Genomic DNA, 6,643 nt, shown 5'->3' with positions numbered 1-6,643 from the left:
GCTATCCTACCACAGAGCTTCCAGATGGATGACCACGGTGCCTGATGGGAGGGGGCGCTGGTGGTTATGACTGTGGATGCATTTGCATATCAGTTGTGCTGGAGGAGGAGCGGCACCATCCCGGTGCTGTGCTGGTGGCCCAAGCGCCCTTCTTTCCTTCTGCAGTGTAACGCCACTTGTCATCTGTTATTAAATATAATAATTACATTGTATCAGTCACTTCACAACTAACAAAGTCATTCTGACCAGCCAGAGACTTGGAGGAGCACGCTTCCCGGAGAACACCAAATTGGTTCCGAGCCATTTGTCATCATTGCTGTCATTGTCTTCCAGTGGTTATGATCATTATTAATAATGATGATCATGATCATTAGGCTTAGGAAGAAAATAATGATAAAATGGCTCTAATTAGGCATTCTGAATACATCATGTTCTTATCATTATGTTGTCTAGTATTAATTATAATCACTGTAATCACTCTAACAATACGAATTTCTGCTTGAGTTTGTCTTCTCTGTGATCAAAGCCTTGAAAGACATGCTCTTGTTAGCTTTCTTGACATTCTGGCAAAGGGAGTGTAGGTTTCCAGTCATGGTCCCGTGTATTGGAGTAAGTATGGATCCCTTCAGGGGATGTAATAAAGAACTCCAGAAACCAAAACACAGCAAAGTCAGCCTTGGGTAAACATGTTGTGGGGAGGTATGTCTGATATGGTACAATCCAAAATGAAATAGACTTCAGGAAGTTCAATTCTCCTTTCAAGTTGAATTTTGCCTCTGCCATTTCCCATCTGTGTGACCTTGAGAAATTTGCTTTGCCTCTCTGCTTTATTCTCCTATTGCAAGTAGAGGTAGTATATATTGTCTTGTTGCACTCTCCCTTTAGTTTGATGAAATAGGCAGTGTAGACTATAATAAGGTCCCGTGCTGTGAACTCTTGGAAGAAATCAAGTGAATGTTCGCTCCAGCACCTGGCACAGTGCTTGGTACATGGTAGGTTTGTTCTTAATGAGTATTGGTTGAATGAGTAAAGATATTGAAGGATTGATTGCATCATATAATTCATAGCTAGAAGAGATTTTAAGCAGAATTATTAATTTCTGATACTTAAACTTCTGAGTTACTTGAAATCAGAGCTGATCTGCCCTTTGCCCCAGCCCACTGCCACCCTCGGGCTCTGATGTCTCCACTCCCGTCACCTCCCGCCAGCAGTGGGAGAAGGACACCTCTGGACTGTGGGCATTAAACAAGATGAACACATGGCCCATGAATGCGGGCCATTACAGCTGTCAGCCCACCTCCTCTCCACTGTGACTGCAGCTCTCCCTTCAGGGACTGGCTGCCCTTGGGCTCACCCCTGAGCCCAGGCCCTTTCTGTAACTTAACTCTTCTCACATACCAACATCATCCACTGTGACTTGGACCTGTGCTTAGAGGATCATCCTGTTTGAGGAATACTGAAGTCGGCTAAAAATAGCACCATCTCTTAGCTATTCCAGCATCCTTCTGTTCTGTATGATCTATACTCTAATTTGCATTTAGGAGATGTGCTGACAAAGGTAAGCTCAGTTTTGTCTCAATTACTAGAAATTCCTCATTAGTAGGGAACAAATTAATGAACTCTTAGTTGTCTTGTTAAAGTAGTCATCACTAAGACTTAGTACACTGCTGTCTGGCTTCAAGTGCCCTGACCTCATTTACTCTTATCAAGGCCAAAGGCTGGGACTTCCCTGGTGTTCCAGTGGTTAGGACTCGGCACTTTGACTGCCGTGGCCCGGGTTCAATTCCTGGTCAGGGAACGAAGATCCCACAAGCCACACAGCGTGGCTGGGAAAAAAAAAATAACCAAAGACGTCCTAGTGTTTTCCTAGTATTGTCACATCCAAAGGCCACTTCCAGGCCTGGCTGTAAGTCCTTCTGTGCAATCAGCCATGTTTTTGTTTTTCCCTAGATCAGTGTTCTCAGAGACCATGTGTGTGAGGTAAAAGAACCCTGGATCCTCTTGGGAGAGAGGAACCTAGGAACCACATGGGAATATGTCAGGAGAGAGAAATAACCCTCCATTGCAGGGTTGTTTGTTACAGCAGCTAGTGTGTTACCCTGACTACTATGGACACTGACAGAGACATTCCTGGAAAGCAGGATGTTGATGAGATGGGCATTCAAGGGGGAGAGATTCCACACTTGGTGGAGCCATAATTCTGCTGTGCCTCTCTTATTCAGCCCTCCCTTACTCTCACAATCATCCCAAACTTCTGTCTGAGAGTTAGCAGCCTGCGTTGACTTCCTCCTGTGACTCCCACAGCTGAAAAGTTTTGGAGAATGATGTCCCAGGAGGGCCAGCATTGGGCATAGCATGCCCTTCACTAGCTCTTCTGCTGCGCCCCCCTCCTGCCCATATGAGCATATGGGTCAGAAGCCGGCTGCTCCAGAAGCCTCCTCACCCTTGATCCCATCCCTGGTCTCTGCCCAGAGGGCTGGGCCGAGGGATGGAGGTGCAGACCCGCAGAGCACAGGTGTGAGTTGGCCATGATTTCAGGCTAATGAACGCTCGTGGGCCCTTTTGCTGGTTGCCAGCTCTGAGCTTTGTGTGCTGGAAACATCTTGAACAAAATGTCATGAAGAGCATCTCGGCGGTGTCCTGCTGACTGAGGACACAGTGCTGCCGAGCTTGCCATCTGCCCGCAGCCTCTCTGAGGTAATTATATCAGAGTCTCTCAAGTCCTGGAGCAAGGTGGATGTCAAATGCACTTTCCTTCCTCTAGGAAGGTAATTTTCATTTTCTCAGTTCATTTGGAGCTGCATATGGTTATTGTTTCCAGGTGTGAGAGAGGCGTGCGGAGAGAAGATGGGGGAGTGTGTGGAGTGAGGAAGGAGAGGGGCATGGATGCTAATTTTGGCAACTTTTAATTAAACTATAGGCTGGAAAAATTCCATTGTTATTACTGCTCAGCTTTCTGACTGGAGTGGCTTAACGTCTTCTTTATTAGTGTAATAGTCTGAAAGCATTTTCTTTTTTCTCCAATTGCTAATTTGCTTAGGCAAAGGAAATGCGTCTGATAGCTCTTGGAAGGAAAATATTTTCCAAATTTGCTGAACACAGAGTTTTATGCTTTTTCCCTCTGCCCCGCCTGTAATTGCTTTTTGTTTGGGGTGGGAGGAGAGGGGGATTCAGTTCTACACATGAAGGGTGGTTAATGAGACTCTCACTTGGCAAGAGAAATGCAAAGCTGGTCCTCACTGGAAATGTGTTGTAAATGTGGGACTCCTCCAAGTCCTGTACTGGGTCACCTTCCCTGGGTGGCGGGTCTTAGGGTTCCTCTGACCTTGGGCAGCATTCAGGACCATTCTGGATAAGGAGGGCAGGGTAGTATCTCTTCCTTACGGAGTTACTTAAAGAATTTTTATAACAAAGGCTAGTGGCCAAGACCACAAAGGCATTGGAGGGCAGGTGGCTGTCCAGGTGCCCTTGGATCAGGTAACAAAGGGCTTGTAGACATTTAAAAGTGTGCTTTGAAACATTAATTTCATTGTTTTCACAGCAAGTGAACAAATTAGGCTTTATTTTACTTTTTAAAATCATTTTACAGTCGGAGAAATTGAATTTTATAAAGGAAAAATTGTTCACCCAAGGTTGTCTAGTAAGTAGATTGATGAACAGTCCCTATTTTCTTAGGACTGAGGGAGTTTCTGGGACATGGGACTTTCAATTTTAAAATGGAGTGAGTCGTGGGCAAAATGGGGTGAGTTGGTCACCTTATTAGTAAGTTCAATTCTGGGTCTTGAAATCCAAGGACAGGGTTCTTTCTTGTTCCTCACGGCTGCCCCTGGTATATGCACTGTATTAATTGTGGTGTTACTTGGCTTTATTTAGGCTTTTATTATTTTGCACATGGATACTAACTACCTTACCAGCGAAGTAATATGGCTGACCTAGAGCTGTACAGGAGAATGAACACCCCCAGTGTTAACAGTACCGGCTTGTGCCTTTTGAAAAATTGCCTTTAAGAGGTTTCATATTACTCCATTTCTCGAGACGTGTTTGGAAATTCCAAATCTTGCAATTTGTCGCTAGACCCATTTTTAGGGCCATTCAAGAGACTGAGTCTTATTATTTTGCAGTTACGTGTTGTGGCAAAATTACCTTTTAGTAATTTGCCTCGTTTCACCTCTCTTGCTCTTCTAGTTTTGGCCAAGAATATTTTCTTGCCTATCTGTCTCTACTATGTGTCATTATACCCTAAGACCAGCTTGTTTCTGTGGTCATGAATCTATAATAGTAGAAAATGTGGTTGATTATAAGTGCAGTTGGTGTTTGACGACCACCAGTATGGTTTTGTGAGTAACGAGAGGAAGTAACCCATCGAATACTGAACGTACCACACGCTAGTATATGGTATCATTTGGCACATTATTCAAATATAATGTAAAATAAGCAAGGATCCAGAATTTGGTTAATAAAAAGTAAGCATTGTTATTGTGCTGTAAGTGAAACCCCAAGAAGGTTTTAGAAAAGATGTTTAGAAGGAAGTACTAGTGGAGAACCATAGTCACAGGACATACACTCTGGCCATAGACTAGACCTTTGTTATTTAATTAAAAAGTAAGCCAATAGGGGATATCAATTTCTCTTTAAATTTAGTAGAAATATTACAAAAGCTTATTCAAGAAAGCTAAAAAAAACAAGGAGCATTAAAAAATAAGGAGCATTAAATACTTTTCCCCCGAGAATATTTTATATTTTATCACTTTTTAGCCTTACATTTCTATGTAGCATTAGGTCAAACCAATAGCAATTGTTTTAGGCCAGAAATGGTTGAGTACTGGCAATTTTATATGGTTCAGCCTAACATGACTATTTCTATCTTGCTGAGGGAGAAATGGAATTTATTACCGAGACTGTGAGTTATTGGAAAAACAGGGCAGAAAGCCCTTCTGATCTCCAGTATAGAGCTCTTTCTGTTTTTCTCCTTTATAGCTCCAGCTCCAGTGGCTCTCACAGAGCAAAAACTTGATAAATGTGTGTGATGGTTTTTGAAAAATGATCACAAATTTGTTGATACTCTTCCCATCAGGAGAGTCTATGTCCTTACCTCTTGAATCAGGCAGTCTTAAGATTTTTTTTTCCCCAAACAAACAACTTTTTATTGAAGTATAGTTGATTTACAATGTTGTGTTAATTTCAGGTGTACAGGAAAGTGATTCAGTTATGTATATATACATACATATATTCTTTTTCAGATTCTTTTCCATTATAGTTTATTACAAGATATTGAATATAGTTCCCTGTGTTATACAGTGGATCCTTGTTTATCTATTTTATATATAGTAGTGTGTATATGTTAATCCCAAACCTCTAAATTATCCCTACCACCCCTTCCCCCTTTGGTAACCATACGTTTGTTTTCTAAGTCTGTGAGTCTATTCCTCTTTTGTAAATAAGTTCATTTGTATCATCTTTTTAGATTCCACATATAAGTGATACATGATATTTGTCTTTCTCTGTCTGACTTACTTCACTTAGTATGATCATCTCTACGTCCATCCATGGTGCGGCAAGTGGCGTTATTTCATTCTTTTTTATGGCTGAGTAATATTCCATTGTGTATATGTACCACATCTTCTTTATCCATTCCTCTGTCAATGAACATTTAGGTTGCTTCCATATCTTGGCTATTTTAACTTATGATTATCTGGACCAGTGGAAGTGACACTATGTGAACCCCAAGGGTAACTCACGACAGGCCATGCAGTTTTTCCCTGGTTCTCTTAGAATGGTCATTCTTGTGCCACTCACTCCCCTGTGCATGCAGTGAGAAGCCCAAGTCACATGGAGAGGCCACATGGGGGTATGACCACACGTTGGTGATCATGTGGAGCCTAGCCTTTAAGTCATGATGTCCCAGGCACCAAACATGGAGTGAAGGGGCCTCCAGTATGTTGGCCCCCAGCTACTTGAGTCTTCTCAGCTGAGACTCTGGACACCGTGGAGCAGAGACAAGCCATCCCTGCTACGTTCTGCTCAAATTCCTGACACACAGCATTTGTGAGCATAATAAAATGACCATTGTTTTAAGCCACTAAATTTGCAATGCTATGTTATTCGTCAGTAGGTCCCTGAAACAATGTGAAAAGAACATGTACTTCTTGTCTAGGAAGTTGGGCATCACTCAGTTACAAAACTGAGACAGGTGCCCCCATGTCATCTGAGTTCCAACCGGCTACTGTCCCTGCCCATGGAAGCTCATGCTTGCCATTGACCATGCAGGAACAAAAGCCAGGAGTGTCAGGGTGACACCAGCTCTAATTGGCTTGATGCTCTGAGAAGCCTGAGGAGGGTTTCTGTCTAGTGAGGGAATCCCAGTCTGCAGACACTCAGGTTTGTCAGAAATACTTCTTGAAGGAAAGTGCTGTCAGTTGGGTTCGGATGCTGCTGGAATGCAAAAGGATTCTTCACATGTGCGTATCTTTTCATTTAAAAATAACTTTAAAATGTATTTTGAAAGAAGCAATGCATATTCATTATACATGAATTGAAAATACAGACAAGCCAAAGGAAGAAAGTAAAAGACATCTATAGTCACATCCAGAGGCAAGTGCTGTTACCACCTCCTTTCCTGGGCATAAATCATATGACCTATTTG

General features: G+C 42.5%; 1 non-coding gene across 1 annotated transcript; it reads left to right on the top strand.

Annotated features, from left to right (window-relative positions):
* Positions 1 to 1,726: 1,726 nt before the first annotated feature.
* Positions 1,727 to 1,798, top strand: TRNAQ-UUG (transfer RNA glutamine (anticodon UUG)). Its single transcript has one exon. It is a non-coding gene; the product is annotated as a tRNA-Gln (tRNA).
* The last annotated feature ends 4,845 nt before the right edge of the window (positions 1,799 to 6,643 follow it).

Source organism: Globicephala melas, chromosome 11 (assembly GCF_963455315.2).
Source record: "Globicephala melas chromosome 11, mGloMel1.2, whole genome shotgun sequence".
Classification (NCBI taxonomy): Eukaryota; Metazoa; Chordata; class Mammalia; order Artiodactyla; family Delphinidae; genus Globicephala; species Globicephala melas.
The sequence above is the reverse complement of the archived record's forward strand: the minus strand, read 5'-3'. Positions and strand labels throughout refer to the sequence as shown.